The following is a 27833-nucleotide window of genomic DNA, read 5'->3' as shown; positions in this document are numbered from 1 at the left end:
TCAGTCTCTGCGCAAATAGTCCGAATGCTTCCAGAGTTAATTCCTCTCCTGCTTTTTTAACTACTCCACGTGCAGCTACGTCCAGCTCCAAGCCAATGGAGCAGAAAGGTATTGTTGCTAGGAAATTAGGAGAGCGCACTTGTAAGTTAAAAGTAATATCTTTATAATAAAAATGCAATAGTAACGTACATCTCAGTTTTGGATAACAAACACGGCATAGGTTTAAAAACCGTCACGGCTCTGCTCTGCTCAGTCTCGCTGATTCCACTGCACTGGCTCCGGTTCCAGCAGCTGACGTCGCAACGCCCACGGTGGCTACACACCGTGGGCGTTGTGACGTCAGCTGCTGGAACCGGAGCCAGCGCAGTGGAATCAGCGAGACTGAGCAGAGCAGAGCCGTGACGGTTTTTAAACCTATGCCGTGTTTGTTATCCAAAACTGAGATGTAGGTTACTATTGCATTTTTATTATAAAGATATTACTTTTAAATTACAAGTGCGCTCTCCTAATTTCCTTGCATATATATATATATATATATATATATATATATATATATATATATATATAAATATATATATCAGCTCGGGGGTCCGGCACTCCGTAGTTAGAGACATACAGCTGCGTCGGTGACCTCGCAAGAGGGGAAGATACAAAGACTCGGCGGCGCGGCACTCGGCTTCACAACAGATAAAAGAACACGGACACCTTTCCTTTTGGTCAACGTTTCAATGTATTAGACACATTTTCGTCAGGACATAATACAAACACAAAACACATACCTTTTTATACACAAAACATCACCATGTGTGCTGCGGACGTGGGGACGGGACCGAACACCCGCCCACAAGTCGCTGATTGCTGACGTCATACGCACATGACAAGTCAGACGTGAGATTCCCGTTACCATGACAACTAAAAAGAAAGCATAGGGCACTTCAACATACCACAGTGACGAAAAACTTAAACCAAATGTTGTTAAGTAACTGTATATATACAAGTATTGTTATATTACCATATACCATATACATAATGTCCAAATGGACAGCATATTGACTCATGGGATAATGCCACACTTGATATTTGAACCTGAAGGGGAATAATACGATCTTAAAGTGAACGCTACATAATACTTATCTTAAAGCTGCATAAGAAATATTTTCATTGAGGCCCCTAGGATTAATTACATCTAACCGATGAATCCACTCCGCCTCTCGTCTTAACAATTTTAAACCTCTATTGCCCCCTCTAATATCCTCAGGTATCGTGTCGATCATTCTGTATCGCAAAGTATGTTGGTATGTTGAAGTGCCCTATGCTTTCTTTTTAGTTGTCATGGTAACGGGAATCTCACGTCTGACTTGTCATGTGCGTATGACGTCAGCAATCAGCGACTTGTGGGCGGGTGTTCGGTCCCGTCCCCACGTCCGCAGCACACATGGTGATGTTTTGTGTATAAAAAGGTATGTGTTTTGTGTTTGTATTATGTCCTGACGAAAATGTGTCTAATACATTGAAACGTTGACCAAAAGGAAAGGTGTCCGTGTTCTTTTATCTGTTGTGAAGCCGAGTGCCGCGCCGCCGAGTCTTTATAAATATATATATATAAATAAATATATATATATATATATATACATATATATATATACAGGTTGAGTATCCCTTATCCAAAATGCTTGGGACCAGAGGTATTTTGGATATCGGATTTTTCCGTATTTTGGAATAATTGCATACCATAATGAGATATCATGGCAATGGGACCTAAATCTAAGCACATAATGCATTTATGTTTTATATGCACCTTATACACACAGCCTGAAGGTAATTTTAGCCAATATTTTTTATAACTTTGTGCATTAAACAAAGTGTGTCTACATTCACACAATTAATTTATGTTTCATATACACCTTATATACACAGTCTGAAGGTCATTTAATACAATATTTTTAATAATTGTGTGTATTAAACAAAGTTTGTGTACATTGAGCCATCAGAAAACAAAAGTTTCACTATCTCACTCTCGCTCATAAAAATTCCGTATTTCGGAATATTCCGTATTTCGGATATTTGGATATGGGATACTCAACCTGTATATATATATATTCGAAAATAGAAACGGGGGCGCTCAGATGTCACAGTGCACTACCAATAATAAATATGAAATCAAGTGTATACAATACGTGACACTTCCTCTAGGGTGAGAGTGGCTGCAACCTTAAGCAATAAATATGTGCTTGGAAAACACATAAAAAAATTTTTTCAGAAAGTGAAGAAAAGGGCGCCTACTAGTGTCTAATAAAAATATAGAGCTGGTGTGATTGAGAACAGGATGCTACTTATCTGGCATAAACAGACTTTTACTTCAGTCATAGGACCAGTATAGGTACATGAAAAAAGAAGAACAAAATAACATAGCGCGTACTGTTTTTACGCAATCACAATCTACAGATCAGATGAACCAATTGTGTGTTATAAAAAACTTTCTGGGTAAAGGTAAATCCCAAAATTTAAAATCCACAGCCAGGGTGTGGATTTTAAATTTTGGGATTTACCTTTACCCAGAAAGTTTTTTATAACACACAATTGGTTCATCTGATCTGTAGATTGTGATTGCGTAAAAACAGTACGCGCTATGTTATTTTGTTCTTCTTTTTTCATGTACCTATACTGGTCCTATGACTGAAGCAAAAGTCTGTTTATGCCAGATAAGTAGTATCCTGTTCTCAATCACACCAGCTCTATATTTTTATTAGACACTAGTAGGCGCCCTTTTCTTCACGTTCTGATATATATATATATATATATATATGTATGTGTGTAAAAGAAAATTTCCAGAACTCCTCCGAAGTATGGATGTTTGAGAATAGTCAGTAATTCCCATGGGTAATATTTGTGCTAACTAACCACCAGTCTGCCTCATTGCAATCTGGTAGAGAAATTTCAGCAGGATTCTACACTTTTAATTAACAGTAATCTAAATCTTTTCAAAGTGCTACTATCAGTGCCTCTGTAAGCACAAATGCACATTATCAGGTCTGTAGGGAGGGGTGCGAGCTATGCCATCGCGTCGGGCCCTGTGGGCGGCACAGTCATTGCCACACAACCCCTTTATCTGGCTAGTAGGGTGCCTGAAACAGTATCCTGAGACCAGTAGGGCTGCTTGGAGTATCCAAAGGACACTCTGGGCACGCACCCTGCAGTGTGTGGAGCATAGTTGCCTACTTTTTTTGTCTCCTTTCCGGGAGAAGCCCAGAGAGGAGACGCAATAGGCCACTTCGGGGGGCAGGGCCAGACTGTCATATCATTAGGCCCACCTCAAGATGGGAAAATGGCTGCAATTTGCAGGTATGCATGTAGGGGGAAGGGGCTAAATGATGCAATTGTGTTTTTTTACACCATCGTCGTGATTACAGTGATTTTATACCCATCCTGCCCGCTTCTCTAGAAAGCGGGCGGGATGCGGGAGTCACCTACCCTATCAGGGCTGCAAAAATTCTGGAGTCTTCTGCAGCTTTTAGGAGGGAAAGCAAATATGGTGTAGAGCATAAGTTCCCAAACTCGGTCCTCAGGACCGCACAGAGTTCATGTTTTCCAAGTCACCTGTTGGTTTTTAAATTGTGACAGTTGGTGATACACAGTGCACCTGTTGGGTGACATGGAAAATGTGGTCTGTGTGGAGTTCTGAGGACCGAGTTTGAGAACCGCGTTTCATGCCAGTACAAAGCTGACTTGAGGAATAATTTCATTCCATATTATTTCAAGCTGATTGGTTGTGATCCTTGCAAAGTTTCACATCTATGTTTAATAAACATTTCAATCTATGGGGGTCATTCAGATCTGATCGCTGCTTTGCATTTTTGCACAGTGGGCAGTCAGGTACTAAATGCGCAAGCACGTCGGACAACAACGGGCTTGCTGATCTGAGATGGGATAATGCAAAAAATCTGTTTGCACGGGTGTTTGCAAGGTGATTGACAGGAGGAAGCCATTTGTGGGTGGCAACTGACTGTTTACTGGGAGTGTTTGGAAAAACACAGACGTGCCCAACCGGTTTCAGGGAGGGTGTCTGACGTCCGCTCCGGGCCCGTTCAGCCTGATATGCTTGCACTGGAGGAGTAATCCTGGGCTGCGCAGAGACTGCACAAAGTGGATTTTAGCAGCTCGATGTACATCTAGAATCGCACACTTGCACTGTGAATTTGCACTCCCCCTGTAGGCGGCAACTATCTGAACGCAGGACAGTTCGCAGCCTAGCAATCAGATCTGAATCACCCACTATAGCTGTAAAACTGGGCTTTTCTCTAACGTCCTAGTGGATGCTGGGAACTCCGTAAGGACCATGGGGAATAGATGGGCTCCGCAGGAGACAGGGCACTCTAAGAAAGAATTAGGAATACTGGTGTGCACTGGCTCCTCCCTCTATGTCCCTCCTCCAGACCTCAGTTTGAATCTGTGCCCGGACGAGCTGGGTGCACCTTAGTGAGCTCTCCTGAGCTTGCTAAATAGAAAGTATTTTGTTAGGATTTTTTTATTTTCAGAGAGATCTGCTGGCAACAGACTCTGCTACGTGGGACTGAGGGGAGAGAAGCAGCCCTACTAACTGCGGATAGGTCATGCTTCTTAGGCTACTGGACACCATTAGCTCCAGAGGGATCGAACACAGGAACGCACCCTTGGTCGTCCGATCACAGAGCCGCGCCGCCGTCCCCCTCGCAGAGCCAGAAGCCGGCGCGAGAAGCAAGAAGACGTCAAAAGCGGCGGCAGAAGACTCCAGTCTTCATATGAGGTAGCGCACAGCACTGCAGCTGTGCGCCATTGCTCCCACATTAAATCCACACACTCCGGTCACTGCAGGGCGCAGGGGCGGGCGCCCTGGGCAGCAATTAGGTACCTCTTCGCAAAAGCAGCATATATACAGTTGGGCACTGTATATAAGCATGAGCCCCCGCCATTATTTTACACAAAATCGCGGGACAGAAGCCCGCCGCTGAGGGGGCAGGGCTTCTTCCTCAGCACTCACCAGCGCCATTTTCTCTCCACAGCTCCGCTGAGAGGACGCTCCCCAGGCTCTCCCCTGCAGACTCACGGTAGAAAGAGGGTAAAAAGAGAGGGGGGGGCACATAAATTTAGCGCAAAATCAGTGTATACAGCAGCTACTGGGTAAACACTAAGTTACTGTGTAATTCCTGGGTCATATAGCGCTGGGGTGTGTGCTGGCATACTCTATCTCTGTCTCTCCAAAAGGCCTTGTGGGGGTTCTGTCCTCAAATAGAGCATCCCCTGTGTGTGTGGTGTGTCGGTACGCTTGTGTCGGCATGTTTGACGAGGAAGGCTATGTGGAAGAAGAGCAGGTACAAATGAATGTGGGATCGCCGCCGACGCCCGATTGGATGGATATGTGGAAGGTTTTAAATGATAATGTTACTTCCTTGCATAAAAGGTTGGATAAAGCTGAAGCCTTGGGACAGTCAGGGTCTCAACCCATGCCTGATCCTACAGCGCAGAGGCCGTCAGGGTCTCAGAAGCGCCCACTATCCAAAATTGTTGACACAGATATCGACACGGATTCTGACTCCAGTGTCGATGGCGATGATGCAAAGTTGCAGCCTAAAATGGCTAAGGCCATCCGCTACATGATTATAGCAATGAAGGATGTATTGCACATCTCAGAGGAAAACCCAGTCCCTGACGAGAGGGTTTATATGTTTGGGGAAAAAAGGCATGAGGTGACCTTTCCCCCTTCACATGAGTTAAATGAGTTATGTGAAAAAGCTTGGGAATCTCCAGATAGGAAAATGCAGATTTCCAAACGGTTGCTTATGGCGTTTCCTTTCCCGCCAGCGGACAGGTTACGCTGGGAATCCTCCCCTAGGGTAGACAAAGCTTTGACACTCTTATCTAAGAAGGTAGCCCTGCCGTCACAGGATACAGCCACCTTTAAAAGATCCTGCGGATAGAAAGCAGGAAGGTATCCTTTAGTCCGTTTATACACATTCAGGTACCATACTAAGGCCGGCAATTGCGTCGGCCTGGATGTGTAGTGCTGTATCAGCATGGACAGATACTTTATCTGAGGAACTTGATACCTTGGACAAGGATACTATATTACTGACCCTGGGGCATATAAAAGACGCTGTGCTATATATGAGAGATGCCCAGAGAGACATTAGCCTACTGGGCTGTAGAATAAATCCAATGTCGATTTCTGCCAGAAGGGTCCTGTGGACTCTGCAATGGACAGGTGATGCCGACTCAAAAAGGCACATGGAGGTTTTACCTTATAAGGGTGAGGAATTGTTTGGTGACGGTCTCTCGGACCTAGTTTCCACAGCTACGGCTGGGAAGTCAAATTTTTTGCCATATATTCCCTCATAACCTAAGAAAGCACCATATTACCAAATGCAGTCCTTTCGATCACAAAGAGGCAAGAAAGTCCGAGGTGCGTCCTTTCTTGCCAGAGGCAGGGGTAGAGGAAGAAGCTGCACAATACAGCTAGTTCCCAGGAACAGAAGTCCTCCCCGGCTTCCACTAAATCCACCGCATGACGCTGGGGCTCCACAGGTGGAGCCAGGATCGGTGGGGGCACGTCTCCGAAAATTTCAGCCACCAGTGGGTTCGCTCACTGGTGGATCCCTGGGCTATACAGATTGTATCTCAGGGATACAAGCTGGAATTCGAAGTGATACCCCCTCACCGTTACCTCAAATCGGCCCTGCCAGCTTCCCCCATAGAGAGGGAAATAGTGTTAGCGGCAATTCACAAATTTTATCTCCAGCAGGTGGTGGTAAAGGTTCCCCTCCTGCAACAGGGAAGGGGTTACTATTCCACAATGTTTGTGGTACCGAAACCGGACGGTTCGGTCAGACCCATATTGAATTTAAAATACCTGAACATTTACCTGAAAAGGTTCAAGTTCAAGATGGAATCGCTCAGAGCGGTCATTGCAAGCCTGGAAGAGGGGGATTTTATGGTGTCTCTGGACATAAAGGATGCTTACCTGCATGTCCCCATTTATCCACCTCATCAGGAGTACCTCAGATTTGTGGTACAGGACTGTCATTACCAATTCCAGACGTTGTCGTTTGGTCTGTCCACGGCACCGAGAATATTTACCAAGGTAATGGCAGAAATGATGGTGCTTCTGCGAAAGCAAGGAGTCACAATTATCCCATACTTGGACGATCTCCTGATAAAGGCGAGGTCCAGAGAACAGTTGCTGATCAGCGTAGCACACTCTCGGGAAATGTTGCAACAGCACGGATGGATTCTGAATATTCCAAAGTCGCAGCTGATTTCTACGACGCGTCTGCCCTTCCTGGGCATGATTCTGGACACAGACCTCTTAAAACCAAAACAGGTGTCTGTGCATCAATGCACGCGAGTCCTGGGAAAGATGGTGGCGTCATACGAAGCCATTCCCTTCGGCAGGTTCCATGCGAGGACTTTTCAGTGGGATCTGTTGGACAAGTGGTCCGGATCGCATCTTCAGATACAGCGGCTGATCACCCTATCCTCCAGGGCCAGGGTGTCTCTTCTGTGGTGGCTGCAGAGTGCTCACCTTCTCGAGGGTCGCAGGTTCGGCATTCAGGACTGGGTCCTGATGACCACGGATGCAAGCCTCCGAGGGTGGGGGGCAGTCATACAGGGAAGAAATTTCCAGGGTCTGTGGTCAAGTCAGGAGACTTGTCTGCACATCAATATTCTGGAACTAAGGGCCATATACAACGCCCTAAGTCAAGCGGAGCTTCTGCTTCGCAACCAACCGGTGCTGATTCAGTCAGACAACATCACCGCAGTGGCTCATGTAAACCGCCAAGACGGCACAAGGAGCAGGGTGGCGTTGGCGGAAGCCACCAGAATTCTTCGCTGGGCGGAGAATCACGTAAAAGCACTGTCAGCAGTGTTCATTTCGGGAGTGGACAACTGCGAAGCAGACTTCCTCAGCAGGCACGACCTCCACCCGGGAGAGTGGGGACTTCATCAAGAAGTCTTCACACAGATTACAAGTCGTTGGGAACTGCCACAGGTGGACATGATGGCATCCCGCCTCAACAAAAAGCTACAAATGTATTGCGCCAGGTCAAGAGACCCTCAGGCGATAGCTGTGGACGCACTAGTGACACCGTGGGTGTTCCAGTCGGTTTATGTGTTTCCTCCTCTTCCTCTCATACACAAGGTGCTGAGAATCGTAAGAAAAAGAGGAGTGAGAACAATACTCATTGTTCCGGATTGGCCAAGAAGGACTTTGTATCCGGAACTGCAAGAAATGCTCACAGAGGACCCATGGCCTCTGCCTCTCAGACAGGATCTGTTGCAACAGGGGCCCTGTCTGTTCCAAGACTTACCGCGGCTGCGTTTGACGGCATGGCGGTTGAACGCCGGATACTAGCAGAAAAAGGCATTCCGGATGAGGTTATTCATAATAAAGGCTAGGGAGGACGTGACGGGTAAACATTATCACCGTATATGGCGAAAATATGTTGCTTGGTGTGAGGCCAGGAATGCCCCTACAGAGGAATTCCAGCTGGGCCGTTTCCTTCACTTCCTACAGTCGGGAGTGACTTTGGGCCTAAAATTGGGGTCCATTAAGGTCCAGATTTCGGTCCTATCCATTTTCTTTCAAAAAGAACTGGCTTCTCTTCCTGAAGTTCAGACGTTTGTAAAGGGAGTGCTGCATATTCAGCCCCCGCTTGTGCCTCCAGTGGCACCTTGGGATCTTAACGTGGTGTTGAGTTTCTTGAAATCACACTGGTTTGAGCCACTTAAAACCGTGGAGTTAAAATATCTCACGTGGAAGGTGGTCATGCTATTGGCCTTGGCTTCGGCTAGGCGTGTGTCAGAATTGGCGGCTTTGTCACATAAAAGCCCCTATCTGGTTTTCCATATGGACAGGGGAGAATTGCGGACTCGTCTGCAATTTCTGCCAAAAGTGGTGTTACTAGATGTAGTCAGGGCTTTGAAGGTTTATGTAGCCAGAAAGGCTAGAGTCAGGAAAACTGAGTCGCTGTTTGTCCTGTATGCATCCAACAAGCTGGGTGCTCCTGCTTCAAAGCAAACTATTGCTCGCTGGATCTGTAACACGATTCAGCAGGCTCATTCTGCGGCTGGATTGCCGCTTCCAAAATCGGTAAAGGCCACTCCACAAGGAAGGTGGGCTATTCTTGGGCGGCTGCCCGAGGGGTCTCTGCATTACAGCTTTGCCGAGCGGCTACTTGGTCAGGTTCTTGTATACTTGTAACTTTTGCAAAGTTATACAAGTTTGATACCCTGGCTGAGGAGGACCTTGTGTTTGCTCATTCAGTGCTGCAGAGTCATCCACACTCTCCCGCCCGTTTGGGAGCTTTGGTATAATCCCCATGGTCCTTACGGAGTTCCCATCATCCACTAGGACGTTAGAGAAAATAAGATTTTACTTACCGGTAAATCTATTTCTCGTAGTCCGTAGTGGATGCTGGGCGCCCGTCCCAAGTGCGGACTTCTTCTGCAATGTTATGGTTGCATCTGGTTTATCTGATGCTCTGTTGTTGTTCATACTGTTAACTGAGTAAGTTTATCACGAGTTATACGGTGTGATTGGTGTGGCTGGTATGAGTCTTACCCTGGATTCCAAAATCCTTTCCTTGGACTGTCAGCTCTTCCGGGCACAGTTTCCTTAACTGAGGTCTGGAGGAGGGACATAGAGGGAGGAGCCAGTGCACACCAGTATTCTTTCTTAGAATGCCCTGTTTCCTGCGGAGCCCATCTATTCCCCATGGTCCTTACGGAGTTCCCAGCATCCACTACGGACTACGAGAAATAGATTTACCGGTAAGTAAAATCTTATTTTTACCTCTCCTGGTAATACTGTTAAATTTGCCTCCAGTTGCTGTGGAACTATAGCTAATTTGTGTCTGAGATTTGAGCCCGAAGAAGTATCGGGGCCAGGTTTTCTTTAATTGTGTTGTGTTGTGATATGATATTGTGAATCCAACAAGTCCTGGTCTTGTTTCTAGTGAATTTTATCAAGATAAAAAATATATCCAAAGTGCGCAATTAATGTTACAATGGGCAGCCGTCACATAGTACTAAGGGAACACCACGTCCCTAGGTGAACAGCAAACAGAAGAGATGGACTATGTGCTTAGGCGCCCTTGTAACAAAGATGAAATAGCACAAAAGTGTTTATGAATAAAAACACACAGATTTATTGGCACAATTGTGACATAAAACACATAAAAAAAGGTGAGAAATAAAAATATATACATATATTGCACTGATCCCAAAGATATCTCACCCTCTATGTGATTTGCGGTGGGCAGAGAGCATTTTTAACAAAAAGCAATCAGGTCCCGGTGGAATTTGCACAGCACCACCGCAAGAAGCTTTTTAGTTTAGAGGCTGAATAGGGAGTCCAACAGTGCACTCAAAAGAGGATATCCATGTCGTCCAAACGACGCGTTTCGGAGAGAAATCTCCTTTTTCAAGCTTGTGTCTGGAGTAGAGATGAGCGGGTTCGGTTCCTCGGAATCCGAACCCGCCCGAACTTCAGCTTTTTTTACACGGATCCGAGCAACTCGGATCTTCCCGCCTTGCTCGGTTAACCCGAGCGCGCCCGAACGTCATCATGACGCTGTCGGATTCTCGCGAGGCTCGGATTCTATCGCGAGACTCGGATTCTATATAAGGAGCCGCGCGTCGCCGCCATTTTCACACGTGCATTGAGATTGATAGGGAGAGGACGTGGCTGGCGTCCTCTCCATTTAGATTAGAAGAGAGAGAGAGTGAGATTGAGACAGAGACACTTGATTTACTGGAGCTTAGGAGTACTAGAGAGTGCAGAGTTTACTAGTGACTGACCACTGACCAGTGACCACCAGTGCAGTTTTATTTAATATAATCCGTTCTCTGCCTGAAAAAAACGATACACAGTGACTCAGTCACATACCATATCTGTGCTCAGCCCAGTGTGCTGCATCATCTATGTATAATATCTGACTGTGCTCACACAGCTTAATTGTGGGGGAGACTGGGGAGCAGTTATAGGTTATAGCAGGAGCCAGGAGTACATATTTTTAAAATTAAACAGTGCACACTTTTGCTGCAGGAGTGCCACTGCCAGTGTGACTGACCAGTGACCTGACCACACTGACCACCAGTATAGTATACTATATTGTGATTGCCTGAAAAAGTTAAACACTCGTCGTGTGACTTGTGTGGTGTTTTTTTATTCTATAAAAAACTCATTCTGCTGACAGACAGTGTCCAGCAGGTCCGTCATTATATAATATATACCTGTCCGGCTGCAGTAGTGATATATATATATTTTTTATATCATTATTTATCATCCAGTCGCAGCAGACACAGTACGGTAGTTCACGGCTGTAGCTACCTCTGTGTCGGCACTCGGCAGTCCATCCATAATTGTATACCACCTACCCGTGGTTTTTTTTTTCTTTCTTCTTTATACATACTACATCTCATTATCATCCAGTCTATATTAGCAGCAGACACAGTACAGTACGGTAGTCCACGGCTGTAGCTACCTCTGTGTCGGCACTCGGCAGTCCATCCATAATTGTATACCACCTACCCGTGTTTTTTTTTTCTTTCTTCTTTATACATACTACATCTCATTATCATCCAGTCTATATTAGCAGCAGACACAGTACAGTACGGTAGTCCACGGCTGTAGCTACCTCTGTGTCGGCACTCGGCAGTCCATCCATAATTGTATACCACCTACCCGTGGTTTTTTTTTCTTTCTTCTTTATACATACTACATCTCATTATCAACCAGTCTATATTAGCAGCAGACACAGTACAGTACGGTAGTCCACGGCTGTAGCTACCTCTGTGTCGGCACTCGGCAGTCCGTCCATAATTGTATACCACCTACCCGTGGTTTTTTTTTCTTTCTTCTTTATACATACTACATCTCATTATCATCCAGTCTATATTAGCAGCAGACACAGTACAGTACGGTAGTCCACGGCTGTAGCTACCTCTGTGTCGACACTCGGCAGTCCATCCATAATTGTATACCACCTACCCGTGGTTTTTTTTTTCTTTCTTTCTTTATACATACTACATCTCATTATCATCCAGTCTATATTAGCAGCAGACACAGTACAGTACGGTAGTCCACGGCTGTAGCTACCTCTGTGTCGGCACTCGGCAGTCCATCCATAATTGTATACCACCTACCCGTGGTTTTTTTTTCTTTCTTCTTTATACATACTACATCTCATTATCAACCAGTCTATATTAGTAGCAGACACAGTACAGTACGGTAGTCCACGGCTGTAGCTACCTCTGTGTCGGCACTCGGCAGTCCGTCCATAATTGTATACCACCTACCCGTGGTTTTTTTTTTCTTTCTTCTTTATACATACTACATCTCATTATCATCCAGTCTATATTAGCAGCAGACACAGTACAGTACGGTAGTCCACGGCTGTAGCTACCTCTGTGTCGGCACTCGGCAGTCCATCCATAATTGTATACTAGTATCCATCCATCTCCATTGTTTACCTGAGGTGCCTTTTAGTTGTGCCTATTAAAATATGGAGAACAAAAATGTTGAGGTTCCAAAATTAGGGAAAGATCAAGATCCACTTCCACCTCGTGCTGAAGCTGCTGCCACTAGTCATGGCCGAGACGATGAAATGCCAGCAACGTCGTCTGCCAAGGCCGATGCCCAATGTCATAGTACAGAGCATGTCAAATCCAAAACACCAAATATCAGTAAAAAAAGGACTCCAAAACCTAAAATAAAATTGTCGGAGGAGAAGCGTAAACTTGCCAATATGCCATTTACCACACGGAGTGGCAAGGAACGGCTGAGGCCCTGGCCTATGTTCATGGCTAGTGGTTCAGCTTCACATGAGGATGGAAGCACTCAGCCTCTCGCTAGAAAACTGAAAAGACTCAAGCTGGCAAAAGCACCGCAAAGAACTGTGCGTTCTTCGAAATCCCAAATCCACAAGGAGAGTCCAATTGTGTCGGTTGCGATGCCTGACCTTCCCAACACTGGACGTGAAGAGCATGCGCCTTCCACCATTTGCACGCCCCCTGCAAGTGCTGGAAGGAGCACCCGCAGTCCAGTTCCTGATAGTCAGATTGAAGATGTCAGTGTTGAAGTACACCAGGATGAGGAGGATATGGGTGTTGCTGGCGCTGGGGAGGAAATTGACAAGGAGGATTCTGATGGTGAGGTGGTTTGTTTAAGTCAGGCACCCGGGGAGACACCTGTTGTCCGTGGGAGGAATATGGCCGTTGACATGCCTGGTGAAAATACCAAAAAAATCAGCTCTTCGGTGTGGAAGTATTTCACCAGAAATGCGGACAACATTTGTCAAGCCGTGTGTTCCCTTTGTCAAGCTGTAATAAGTAGGGGTAAGGACGTTAACCACCTCGGAACATCCTCCCTTATACGTCACCTGCAGCGCATTCATAATAAGTCAGTGACAAGTTCAAAAACTTTGGCCGACAGCGGAAGCAGTCCACTGACCAGTAAATCCCTTCCTCTTGTAACCAAGCTCACGCAAACCACCCCACCAACTCCCTCAGTGTCAATTTCCTCCTTCCCCAGGAATGCCAATAGTCCTGCAGGCCATGTCACTGGCAATTCTGACGAGTCCTCTCCTGCCTGGGATTCCTCCGATGCATCCTTGCGTGTAACGCCTACTGCTGCTGGCGCTGCTGTTGTTGCTGCTGGGAGTCGATGGTCATCCCAGAGGGGAAGTCGTAAGCCCACTTGTACTACTTCCAGTAAGCAATTGACTGTCCAACAGTCCTTTGCGAGGAAGATGAAATATCACAGCAGTCATCCTGCTGCAAAGCGGATAACTGAGGCCTTGACAACTATGTTGGTGTTAGACGTGCGTCCGGTATCCGCCGTTAGTTCACAGGGAACTAGACAATTTATTGAGGCAGTGTGCCCCCGTTACCAAATACCATCTAGGTTCCACTTCTCTAGGCAGGCGATACCGAGAATGTACACGGACGTCAGAAAAAGACTCACCAGTGTCCTAAAAAATGCAGTTGTACCCAATGTCCACTTAACCACGGACATGTGGACAAGTGGAGCAGGGCAGGGTCAGGACTATATGACTGTGACAGCCCACTGGGTAGATGTATGGACTCCCGCCGCAAGAACAGCAGCGGCGGCACCAGTAGCAGCATCTCGCAAACGCCAACTCTTTCCTAGGCAGGCTACGCTTTGTATCACCGCTTTCCAGAATACGCACACAGCTGAAAACCTCTTACGGCAACTGAGGAAGATCATCGCGGAATGGCTTACCCCAATTGGACTCTCCTGTGGATTTGTGGCATCGGACAACGCCAGCAATATTGTGTGTGCATTAAATATGGGCAAATTCCAGCACGTCCCATGTTTTGCACATACCTTGAATTTGGTGGTGCAGAATTTTTTTAAAAATGACAGGGGCGTGCAAGAGATGCTGTCGGTGGCCAGAAGAATTGCGGGACACTTTCGGCGTACAGGCACCACGTACAGAAGACTGGAGCACCACCAAAAACTACTGAACCTGCCCTGCCATCATCTGAAGCAAGAAGTGGTAACGAGTTGGAATTCAACCCTCTATATGCTTCAGAGGTTGGAGGAGCAGCAAAAGGCCATTCAAGCCTATACAATTGAGCACGATATAGGAGGTGGAATGCACCTGTCTCAAGTGCAGTGGAGAATGATTTCAACGTTGTGCAAGGTTCTGATGCCCTTTGAACTTGCCACACGTGAAGTCAGTTCAGACACTGCCAGCCTGAGTCAGGTCATTCCCCTCATCAGGCTTTTGCAGAAGAAGCTGGAGACATTGAAGGAGGAGCTAACACGGAGCGATTCCGCTAGGCATGTGGGACTTGTGGATGGAGCCCTTAATTCGCTTAACAAGGATTCACGGGTGGTCAATCTGTTGAAATCAGAGCACTACATTTTGGCCACCGTGCTCGATCCTAGATTTAAAACCTACCTTGGATCTCTCTTTCCGGCAGACACAAGTCTGCTGGGGTTGAAAGACCTGCTGGTGAGAAAATTGTCAAGTCAAGCGGAACGCGACCTGTCAACATCTCCTCCTTCACATTCTCCCGCAACTGGGGGTGCGAGGAAAAGGCTCAGAATTCCGAGCCCACCCGCTGGCGGTGATGCAGGGCAGTCTGGAGCGACTGCTGATGCTGACATCTGGTCCGGACTGAAGGACCTGACAACGATTACGGACATGTCGTCTACTGTCACTGCATATGATTCTCTCAACATTGAAAGAATGGTGGAGGATTATATGAGTGACCGCATCCAAGTAGGCACGTCACACAGTCCGTACTTATACTGGCAGGAAAAAGAGGCAATTTGGAGGCCCTTGCACAAACTGGCTTTATTCTACCTAAGTTGCCCTCTCACAAGTGTGTACTCCGAAAGAGTGTTTAGTGCCGCCGCTCACCTTGTCAGCAATCGGCGTACGAGGTTGCATCCAGAAAATGTGGAGAAGATGATGTTCATTAAAATGAATTATAATCAATTCCTCCGCGGAGACATTGACCAGCAGCAATTGCCTCCACAAAGTACACAGGGAGCTGAGATGGTGGATTCCAGTGGGGACGAATTGATAATCTGTGAGGAGGGGGATGTACACGGTGATATATCGGAGGATGATGATGAGGTGGACATCTTGCCTCTGTAGAGCCAGTTTGTGCAAGGAGAGATTAATTGCTTCTTTTTTTGGGGGGGGTCCAAACCAACCCGTCATATCAGTCACAGTCGTGTGGCAGACCCTGTCACTGAAATGATGGGTTGGTTAAAGTGTGCATGTCCTGTTTTGTTTATACAACATAAGGGTTGGTGGGAGGGCCCAAGGACAATTCCATCTTGCACCTCTTTTTTTCTTTTATTTTTCTTTGCGTCATGTGCTGTTTGGGGAGGGTTTTTTGGAAGGGACATCCTGCGTGACACTGCAGTGCCACTCCTAGATGGGCCCGGTGTTTGTGTCGGCCACTAGGGTCGCTTATCTTACTCACACAGTCAGCTACCTCATTGCGCCTCTTTTTTTCTTTGCGTCATGTGCTGTTTGGGGAGGGTTTTTTGGAAGGGACATCCTGCGTGACACTGCAGTGCCACTCCTAGATGGGCCCGGTGTTTGTGTCGGCCACTAGGGTCGCTTATCTTACTCACACAGCTACCTCATTGCGCCTCTTTTTTTCTTTGCGTCATGTGCTGTTTGGGGAGGGTTTTTTGGAAGGGACATCCTGCGTGACACTGCAGTGCCACTCCTAGATGGGCCCGGTGTTTGTGTCGGCCACTAGGGTCGCTTATCTTACTCACACAGTCAGCTACCTCATTGCGCCTCTTTTTTTCTTTGCGTCATGTGCTGTTTGGGGAGGGTTTTTTGGAAGGGACATCCTGCGTGACACTGCAGTGCCACTTCTAGATGGGCCCGGTGTTTGTGTCGGCCACTAGGGTCGCTTATCTTACTCACACAGTCAGCTACCTCATTGCGCCTCTTTTTTTCTTTGCGTCATGTGCTGTTTGGGGAGGGTTTTTTGGAAGGGACATCCTGCGTGACACTGCAGTGCCACTCCTAGATGGGCCCGGTGTTTGTGTCGGCCACTAGGGTCGCTTATCTTACTCACACAGTCAGCTACCTCATTGCGCCTCTTTTTTTCTTTGTGTCATGTGCTGTTTGGGGAGGGTTTTTTGGAAGGGACATCCTGCGTGACACTGCAGTGCCACTCCTAGATGGGCCCGGTGTTTGTGTCGGCCACTAGGGTCGCTTATCTTACTCACACAGTCAGCTACCTCATTGCGCCTCTTTTTTTCTTTGCGTCATGTGCTGTTTGGAGAGGGTTTTTTGGAAGGGACATCCTGCGTGACACTGCAGTGCCACTCCTAGATGGGCCCGGTGTTTGTGTCGGCCACTAGGGTCGCTTATCTTACTCACACAGTCAGCTACCTCATTGCGCCTCTTTTTTTCTTTGCGTCATGTGCTGTTTGGGGAGGGTTTTTTGGAAGGGACATCCTGCGTGACACTGCAGTGCCACTCCTAGATGGGCCCGGTGTTTGTGTCGGCCACTAGGGTCGCTTATCTTACTCACACAGCTACCTCATTGCGCCTCTTTTTTTCTTTGTGTCATGTGCTGTTTGGGGAGGGTTTTTTGGAAGGGACATCCTGCGTGACACTGCAGTGCCACTCCTAGATGGGCCCGGTGTTTGTGTCGGCCACTAGGGTCGCTTATCTTACTCACACAGTCAGCTACCTCATTGCGCCTCTTTTTTTCTTTGCGTCATGTGCTGTTTGGGGAGGGTTTTTTGGAAGGGACATCCTGCGTGACACTGCAGTGCCACTCCTAGATGGGCCCGGTGTTTGTGTCGGCCACTAGGGTCGCTTATCTTACTCACACAGCTACCTCATTGCGCCTCTTTTTTTCTTTGCGTCATGTGCTGTTTGGGGAGGGTTTTTTGGAAGGGACATCCTGCGTGACACTGCAGTGCCACTCCTAGATGGGCCCGGTGTTTGTGTCGGCCACTAGGGTCGCTTATCTTACTCACACAGCGACCTCGGTGCAAATTTTAGGACTAAAAATAATATTGTGAGGTGTGAGGTATTCAGAATAGACTGAAAATGAGTGGAAATTATGGTTTTTGAGGTTAATAATACTTTGGGATCAAAATGACCCCCAAATTCTATGATTTAAGCTGTTTTTTAGGGTTTTTTGAAAAAAACACCCGAATCCAAAACACACCCGAATCCGACAAAAAAAATTCGGTGAGGTTTTGCCAAAACGCGGTCGAACCCAAAACACGGCCGCGGAACCGAACCCAAAACCAAAACACAAAACCCGAAAAATTTCCGGCGCTCATCTCTAGTCTGGAGGAGCCGGTCACAGCTAGGGGAGCTCTCCAGAGCTTCTTTAGTAAAAGTTTATTTTAGAGTTTATTATTTTACAGGGAGGCTGCTGGCAACATCCTCCCTGCTTCGAGGGACTTGGGAGGGGGGGGGGGGAGGGAAGTAGTGAACGCCCTGCGGGGTCTGAGACACTATCTCTGCTGACAGGACACTGAACTCCTGAGGGGATCGAACGTTCCCCGCCACAGGTGATCGCTCACCCCGGCAGCATGCAGCCACCCCCTTACAGAGCCAGAAGATCAGAATGTGGTGAGATATAACAGCAGAAGGGTAGGAGCGCAGCTCTGAAAGGCTGCGCTCCGGGAAGGCTCAGCGGCACACAGTGTTGGCGCTATGAGGGGCGTCCTGAGCCAGCGTCTTAATACCCTACACTGGTCACAGACGTTAACCGGAGACTGAATACCCAGGCTAGCGTCAGAATCCTCCATATTCAGACGCTCTCAGGGGACGTAATCCCCTGCCTAGCGACCGTATCCTCAGCCCAGTATAAATAATTTGTGCAGGAAGACGCGCCATCTTCAAGGGGCAGAGCTTATCCTCAGAGCGGACCCAGCAGCATTCAGCGCCATTTTCTTGCCTGCAGTTCCTGTACACAGACGCTGACAGAGCTGTCCCTCCAAGCAAGTCCAGCTATCCTGTGCGGTACCAGGGGGTTGTAGAAGGGGGGGGGGAAGGTGGTGAATCAGTTCTGTGTAACTATTACAGTACACAGTGGGTGCTGGTAAGGGGTGTCCTTTATCTAAACAGCGCTGTGTGTGGGTTGGCTCCAAACTCTGGGTCTCTCTTGCCATTCTCAGTGGAAACTCTGTTTAGCCTCCCCTGTGTGTGTGTGGAGTGTTTGGGGTCTCCAGATAGCTATGTCCAGGGACTCTGTGTCATATACGGCTGAGGATATGTCCTCTCAGGATGATCTCATTCCATGTAATCAGGATTGCACTGTTGTAGCGCAGATACCAGCAAGGGAGCCTGAGTGGTTATCCTCTTACAAATCTATGGTTTCTCGGATATCTACTAGGGTTGCTCAGAATGAATCTGTAACTCCGGTTTTACAGAATTCTATGGCAGCTTGGTCCGATTCTGTTACCTCAGGAGTCCCCTCTGTAGGTTCCCACAAACGTGCTCTTGCCCAGATTATGCAGGACGACGCGGATACCGACTCTGATACGGCAGACTGTGATGGGGATGTGCTCAGGGGGGCCTCATCTCTTGCTAAAGGGGTGCAGTTGATGATAGAGGCTATTAGAGATGTGTAGAATATTGCTGACACAACTCCTGAGCAGGTTGAGGAGGCTTACTTCACTTATAATAAGAAAGCCTCGCTAACCTTCCCTGCGTCCAAAGTATTAAATGCTATTTTTGAAAAAGTATGGGAAAACCCAGAGAAAAAATTCCAGATCCCTAGGAAGGTTCTGGTTGCTTTCCCCTTCCCGGAAGAGGATAGAAAGAAATGGGAAAACCCACCCATACTTGACGCCTCTGTATCCAGACTCTCAAAAAAGGTGGTTTTATCGGTTCCAGGATCTACCGCCTTAAAGGAATTGGCTGATCGCAAAATTGATACTATGCTCAAATCCATATACACAGCTTCAGGGGCGATACTATGGCCTACTATTGCCTGTGCATGCATTTCCAAAGCTATAGTAAAGTGGTCAGGCACATTACTTGAGGATTTGGATACAATGGATAAAAGTGACGTTTTTACATAACATTCAGGATTTATGGTGGAATCCATGAAAGACCTGGGTTCAATGGCTGCAGGAATTTCTTCCATGTCTGTTTCAGCTCGTCGAGGACTGTGGCTGCGCCAGTGGTCTGCCGACGCGGATTCCAGAAGAGGTGTGGAGACCCTACCCTACACAGGTCAGGCTCTCTTTAGGGATGCGTGGATCTCCTTGGCTACAGCGGGTAAGTCGCCTTTTCTTCCCTCAGCAGCTCCTGCTACGAAGAAACCTTTTTCTTCACCTGCATCACAGTCCTTTTGGGTTACTGGACGTAGGGCCGGTGGGGGCGAGACTCGGACATTTCAGTCACGTCTGGGTGCTAGGTATTTTGTTTCAGGGGTACCGGCTGGAATTTCAAGATCTCCGTCCTCACCAGTTCATCAAATCTGGCTTACCAGCTTTGCCGGCAGACAGGGCTACCCTACAGGGAGCCATCCAGAAGTTGGTAAAGGCACAGGTCATTGTACCAGTCCCTCCACAAATACAAAACACGGGTTACTATTCAAACCATTTTGTGGTACCGAAACAGTATGGTTCGGTCAGGCCCATTCTGAACTTAAAATCACTAATCCCCTTTCTGAGGGAGTTCAAGTTCAAAATGGAGTCTCTAAGGGCAGTGATATAAGGTCTGGAGGAGGGGGAATTCCTGGTATCCCTGGATATCAAGGATGCATACCTCCACATTCCGATTTGGCTGCCGCATCATGCTTTCTACGATTCGCACTGTTGGACTGTCATTTTCAGTTCCAGGCCCTGCCGTTCGGCCTCTCCATAGCACAGAGGGTATTCACCAAGGGGATGGCGGAAATGATGGTTCTCCTCCGCAGACGGGGGGTGAACATATTTCCATATCTGGACGATCTGCTGATAAAGGCATCGCCCAAGGAGAAGCTGCTACTGTCCTTAGCTCTCACGACCCAGCTTCTCAGAGACCATGGTTGGATCCTGAATCTTCCAAAATCACATTTGGAACCAACCAGGAGGTTGTCCTTTCTGGGAATGATACTCGACATGGAGGTACAGAGGGTGTTTCTTCCAGAGGAAAAAGCGTTGGTGATTCAAACAATGGTCCGGGATGTCCTGAAGCCAGCCCGGGTGTCGGTTCATCAGTGCATTCGCCTTCTGGGGAAGATGGTTGCCGCTTACGAGGCGCTGCAGTATGGGAGCTTTCATGCTCGGTCCTTCCAGCTGGATCTCCTGGACAAGTGGTCGGGATCCCATCTTTACATGCACCAGAGAATACGTCTGTCGCCAAAGGCCAGGATTTCAGTCCTCTGGTGGCTGCAATTACCTCACCTTCTGGAAGGCCGCAGGTTCGGGATTCAGGACTGGATCCTTCTAACCACAGATGCAAGTCTCCGGGGCTGGGGCGCGGTTGCTCAAGGAGTAACCTTCCAAGGAAGGTGGTCAAGTCTGGAAGCTGGCCTGCCGATAAACATTCTGGAACTAAGAGCCGTCTACAACGGTTTTCTCCAAGCGGCCCATCTTCTGAGAAATCGGGCCATTCAAGTGCAGTCGGACAATGTAACGACAGTGGCTTACATAAACCGACAGGGCGAAACGAAGATCAGAGCTGCAATGTCAGATGTAACAAGAATCATCCTCTTGGCAGAAAAACACGCGTTGGCGCTGTCAGCTATCTTCATTCTGGGAGTAGACAACTGGGAAGCGGACTTCCTCAGCAGACATGACCTCTACCCAGGGAAGTGGGGTCTCCATCCGGAGGTGTTCAAGGAGATAATAGATCTTTGGGGCGTACCCCAGATCGACATGATGGCCTCTCATCTCAACAAGAAGCTTCAGCGTTATTGTTCCAGGTCGAGGGACCCACAAGCAGTGGCGGTGGACGCCCTAGTGACTCCGTGGGTGTTCCAGTCGGTGTACGTGTTTCCTCCACTTCCACTCATTCCAAGAGTCTCAAACTCATAAGGAGAACAAGAGTTCAGGCAATCCTCATTGCTCCAGATTGGCCAAGAAGGGCTTGGTATGCGGATCTTCTAGATCTACTACTAGAAGAGCCGAGGCCTCTTCCCCTTCGGGAGGACCTGCTGCAGCAGGGGCCGTTCGCCTATCAAGACTTACCACGGCTACGTTTAACGGCATGGAGGTTGAACGCCAGATACTAGCTCGGAAGGGCATTCCGAACAAGGTTATTCCTACCCTGATACAGGCTAGGAAAGGAGTGTCGTCTAAACATTACCATCGTATTTGGAAAAAAATATGTTCCTTGGTGTGAGTCCAAGAAGTTTCCTGCGGTGGAGTTTCAACTGGGACGTTTTCTCCTCTTCATGCAAGCAGGTGTGGATATAGGCCTGAGGTTAGGATCCATAAAGGTCCAGATTTCGGCCCTATCCAATTTCTTCCAGAAACAGTTGGATTCCCTCCCTGAGGTTCAGACTTTTTCGAAGCAAGTTCTGCACATCCAACCTCCCTTCGTGCCGCCTACGGTGCCCTGGGATCTCATCGTGGTGTTGCAGTTCCTCCAGTCGGACTGGTTTGAACCTCTACAGGAGGTTGAGGTCTAGTTTCTCACATGGAAGGCTGTCACTTTGTTAGCCTTAGCTTCTGCTAGACGTGTATCGGAGTTGGGGACTTTGTCATGTAAAAGCCCATACTTGATCTTCCTTCAAGATAGAGCTGAGCTTCGGACATGTCAGCAGTTTCTTCCGAAGGTTGTGTGTGCATTTCATAGCAACCCTCCTATTGTGGTGCCAGTTGCGACTGACTCCTCAATTTCAGCAAAGTCCATGGATGTTGTAAGGGCTCTAAAGATGTATGTGAGGACACTGCTCGTCACTGAAAGTCGGACTCTGTTTGTCCTGTATGATCCCAAGAAAATTGGGTGTCCTGCTTCTAAGCAGACTATCTCTCGCTGGACCATGTTCACTATTCAGCATGCGTATTCTACGGCAGGCTTGCCGTGTCCTACGTCTGTTAAGGCCCACTCTACTCGTAAGGTGGGTTCTTCCTGGGCAGCTGCCCGGGGTGTCTCAGCATTACAACTCTGCCGAGCAGCTACTTGGTCGGGGGCGAACACGTTTGTAAAGTTCTACAGGTTTGATACTTTGGCATCTGTGGACCTAAAGTTTGGTCAATTGGTTCTGCAGGAGCCTCCGTGCTCTCCCTCCCGTTCTGGGAGCTTTGGTACATCCCCATGGTACTAATGTGGACCCCAGCATCCTCTAGGACGTAAGAGAAAATAGGATTTTAATTACCTACCAGTAAATCCTTTTCTCGTAGTCCGTAGAGGATGCTGGGCGCCCGCCCAGCGCTTCGTGATCCTGCAGTGGTTATTTAGTTCAGTACTGCTTAGTTCTTGGTAAGTACTGTTTTGTTACTTGGTAAGTAATCCTGTTCAGCCGTTGCTGATGTTTAAAGCTAGTTAGCTTGGGTTGCCTTGTGTGTGAGCTGGTGTGAATCTCGCCACTGTGTAAAATCCTTCTCTCGAAGATGTCCGTCTCCTTGGGCACAGTTTCTAGACTGGGTCTGGTAGGAGGGGCATAGAGGGAGGAGCCAGCCCACACTCTCAAACTCTTAAAGTGCCAATGGCTCCTAGTGGACCCGTCTATACCCCATGGTACTAATGTGGACTCCAGCATCCTCTACAGTCTACGAGAAAAGGATTTACCGGTAGGTAATTAAAATCCTATTTTTCTCACTTAGTACAGTGGTTCACATTCCTTCTTGCATCACTGGGCCAATGAGGTCAATCTAATTAGCCGCAATGATCTCTCGCGGGTGCGCACTTTACGGCGGCCTGAATTAGCACAAAAGTGCTTGCAACCCTATAGAGGTCTGAGAAATTTTCAGCGCATTGGGGCTGATTTCAGCCTGTGAAGGGTGCGAGATCGGGTGCATTTGCTGGTATTTAAAAGCAACTGCACATCACACCCTTCGAGACTTATTGGATCAACCCCCTAGAGCAGGCATGTCCAAACTGTGGCCCTCCAGCTGTTGAGAAACTACACATCCCAGCATTCTCTGACAGCAAAACTGTCAGGGCATGCTGGGATATGTAGTTTCACAACAGCTGGAGGGCCGCAGTTTGGACATGCCTGCCCTAGAGTTTCAGCATTTTTTTTCACAGCACCCCTAGGCCAAAACTTTTTTGCTGAGAAATTCAGCAAAGATTTTTGATTTAAGAGAATTGTGCTTACCTGTCATACAGTCCTGTGCTGGTGGCTGCCACTCATATTCACCATAAATTTGATTTGGTCCTAGACCACCTTACCGTAGCACTCCAGCAAGTGCTGTGTTTTTTTTATTTTGTTCGTTTTTAAGTTGAAGGCACATGAAGTATGTCTGGCTTTAATCAAGGTGTACTGGAAAATGCATATAAACTTACAGTAATAAGCAATTCATTGGTGCTCACATTCCACTCAAAAGGGGGAATTCAATTAGTCGTGGGACTTACCATGCGGTTTTAGCTCCTGGGTCAAGTGCCTGGAGATATTCACTTACTGCTCATGACTAGCCTTAAGAGTGCTCTTAATATGGATTACTGCTTGTACCCTCCTGTGGACAGAAATCCGGGTTAACTAGTGATTCCGGAGTTAGTTGCGGGCTTATGCAGGGACAGTAATTACAAAGCATTGGGCACTTAGACCCAGGAACAAAAACCCCATGGTAAGTCTCACTGCTAATTGAGTTCCCCTCCAATATAATGTCATATTTAACGGTTTTCAATACAACAGCTACACCATATATTCCTCCACATTAATTTACATTCTGCTGTAATTTCCCATACAGTATTACGGATATCACATAGTCGACTGTTCTGACACAGATGTTTATTTGTTTTTTTTCTAGTATGCACATACATTGTGTAGAATTGAGCAGAATGTTATATTGTAGCATTTTAATTTTTTTGTTTAATGCATGCTACATGTGAATTATACCACAAGTAACGCTGCTTTGTAGCTTTGCAGACATGGTTATCAGTCTAACAAGTCAAATGCCTGTTCAGACTCTTTTGTCACATTGTAACCACTTGAAGTGTCATGTTCAAGAACACAGTGACTATAAAGCAGATTAGCAATGGCTCCCTTGTGTATTGTTTGAGGTCTCTGAATCAGCAGGATAGACTCTCAGAGGCTGGATACACCACTCGCTCATTCAGGCAGCAAACAGTCACTTCATCATCCACCTTCTTACACCTCATATTCACTTGTCCCTGGTTGTTACCGTCCCTGCACATTTCAGTAAAATTAACGTTTATGCTAATTGTGCCTTTTATTGTATGCTGATTCTGGTCATTGCTGCAGTTTTAAGTAAACAAAATACATTTATTGTTGTTATTATTAATCAACACAAAGAGAACTTTAAGGGGTCAATCCAGTTATGTGTGAAAGGTGCGAGGTGCTATTGCCGCAGTGTTTCAATGCCCGCAATGTCACCTGAAATTGCACCTCCTCGAGGCCCAAATTCTGCTCGATCTCGCTCAAAATTGCTCGCAGCCCTATGAGTCGAGCCGCCACAAAGTGTGTCATTTGCTGCGCTGATTCGCGGGAGCGAGACACTTGCACACAATTGGATTGACCCTCAATTGTAGTGTTTACTCTGGAATGTTTCAGCAGAACATGTTTGTAAAATAGGCACCTACTCCCTTGGGCATTGTAAAAGCAGCCTAGTATTATACAGGTGTCTGCAAAAGGTAGTCTTGCTTGTTTTTCTTCTATATTTTCATAACCTGTGTATGCAAATTTTTCTGTAAATTTATTATGCTGATTCGTACAACTTTCTGAGATCTGTATCACAGACAACATAAAAATCTCGCCAGCATCCCTGTTTTTATGGTTGCTAAACTGGGAACTCACAATACAATTATCGGGCCAATCAGATTTGTCAATCAATTGTACGATCGGACCAATAATTGTATAGCGTGTATGCAGTAGTGTTGCCGATAAACGGCTTCAAGTGGTTCTGCATCAGTCGGAACCGGAGGTTGAGATTTCATGTCCGGCTTTTTCGTGTCCTTCCCTGACTTCTCTATCCCGTTGAAAAGACAACAGACATCGAGTTGAAAATTGCACAGGCGCACACCAATCCTGTGATCACCCTCTCAGGTCAGAGCATTTATCGGCTCTGCAGGTGTGTACCTAGAGGATACAGGCAGGATGCCGGCCCTGGAATCCCGACACCTGTCAGAATTCCAACGCAGGGATCCCAAACATAAGTATGCTGGGGAGGGTTAGGCTGCGGCAGGAGGGCTAGGCTGAGGCTGCGAAGGGAGGGTTAAGTTTAGGCTGCATGGAGGAAGGGTTAGGCTGCGGTGAGGGAGGGATTATGACCAGTTAAGATGCTGAGGTCTGTATTCTGAGCGCCAGCGTCTGAACTACCGGTCTCCCGTACCTAGCCTAACTCAAAGCCTTTTCTAAATGGGATTGAAAAAAAACTCTTGCATACCTAGGAATACAAGTTTTCTTTTAGGTCACTGAAATTCTTAACACTGCAGTATTTTTGCATCATTTAAGTTGCAAGTACCCATGGATATAACAGGAATAAATTAGCCTGGCCCATCCACCCCTTTATTGAAAACATAGACAGCAGGTTTACTTTACAAACTAATCATGTGTTGCTTTGTTTCAATTTTTTTTTTTTTTTGACTATTTGTAACTCTCCTAGTTATTGACTATTTGTTACTAGAGATTTATCATTTGATTTTCCTGATACTGGGTATGAGAATATTTTTTATTAATTTTATATGTTAAATTACTGGACCCTATGTGTCACAATGCACGCTGGTGTCAGCAGGAAACATTAATGTTGCAATCATTAGGTTTATTGTCCCTATGAGAGGCTGTGTGTCTGATAAAACAGATGATCTCTTAGCACTCATAGGAATTGATTCAGTTACCCATGGACTTTACACATGGCTAACTGCACTGCCCTGAGTAATTCATTTAGAAGCCACATCCCAGTGTGTTAAGTCACAGATAATGCGCTTAACACAGCCTCACGACCTGTTAGGAAAAATCTGTGGTAAATGAACCCTCTGGGGTTTAACGCCTGGGGAAACGCACAGTTTCCGGAACATAATGAGGAATCTATGGGCTACCGCGCGTTACCTGTGGGGAAAAACATAATCGTTTTGGGTGTTAAACAGGGAGCTTTACCCATGCGGTAAACACCGCGGGTAACTGAATCTGCTCCGTAGTGTTAGAGTATGTGAGTATATGGTAGTAGTTAAGTGAATCTTACTTTAAAGTGGTCTTCTGGTCCATAATGTTTTAAATATCATTTAAAAAAAAGATTCAGGGGAACTGCTTGATCAGGAAGTCTCGGCTGATATTTACAAAAGTGTTTCCAGCTCTCCATGAAAAAAACCCTTGGAAATGATCGTATCGTATGGTACTATGGCCCTGCCCTGTATCGTATGCCACTATGTCCCACCCGTCCTTGGTGTATGTAAAAAGAGCGCCTAGTAGTGCTTAGTACAATAAATAAATATATATATATATATATATATATATATATATATATATACACACACACATACATATATATATACACACACACACACACACACACACACACTGGGGCAAAAAATTGTTTCAAAATCATACAATGTGATCTCCTAGTTTTCTCTAACGTCCTAAGTGGATGCTGGGACTCCGTAAGGACCATGGGGAATAGCGGCTCCGCAGGAGACAGGGCACAAAATAAAAGCTTGAGATATCAGGTGGTGTGCACTGGCTCCTCCCCCTATGACCCTCCTCCAAGCCAGTTAGATTTTTGTGCCCGGCCGAGAAGGGTGCAAACTAGGTAGCTCTCCAGAGCTGCTTAGAATAAAAGTTTAGTTAGGTTTTTTTTATTTTCAGTGAGTCCTGCTGGCAACAGGCTCACTGCATCGTGGGACTAAGGGGAGAAGAAGCGAACTCACCTGAGTGCAGAGTGGATTGGGCTTCTTAGGCTACTGGACGTTAGCTCCAGAGGGACGATCACAGGTTCAGCCTGGATGGGTCACCGGAGCCGCGCCGCCGTCCCCCTTACAGAGCCAGAAGAGACGAAGGTCCGGTGAAAGCGGCGGCAGAAGACATCCTGTCTTCAAGACTAAGGTAGCGCACAGCACCGCAGCTGTGCGCCATTGCTCTCAGCACACTTCACACTCCGGTCACTGAGGGTGCAGGGCGCTGGGGGGGAGCGCCCTGAGACGCAATATAACACACATATACCTTAGCTGGCAAAAGGAATACATCACATATAGCTCCAGGGCTATATGGAT

General features: G+C 47.0%; 1 protein-coding gene across 2 annotated transcripts in view; it reads left to right on the top strand.

Moving 5' to 3' along the window:
* DENND1B (DENN domain containing 1B) overlaps positions 1 to 27833 on the top strand; it is a 505665-nt gene that overhangs the window by 125799 nt on the left and 352033 nt on the right. The gene's annotated exons all lie outside the window — the stretch shown is intronic.

The sequence above is a fragment of the Pseudophryne corroboree genome, chromosome 9 (assembly GCF_028390025.1).
Source record: "Pseudophryne corroboree isolate aPseCor3 chromosome 9, aPseCor3.hap2, whole genome shotgun sequence".
Classification (NCBI taxonomy): domain Eukaryota; kingdom Metazoa; phylum Chordata; class Amphibia; order Anura; family Myobatrachidae; genus Pseudophryne; species Pseudophryne corroboree.
This window is presented reverse-complemented; position numbering and strand designations above follow the sequence as displayed.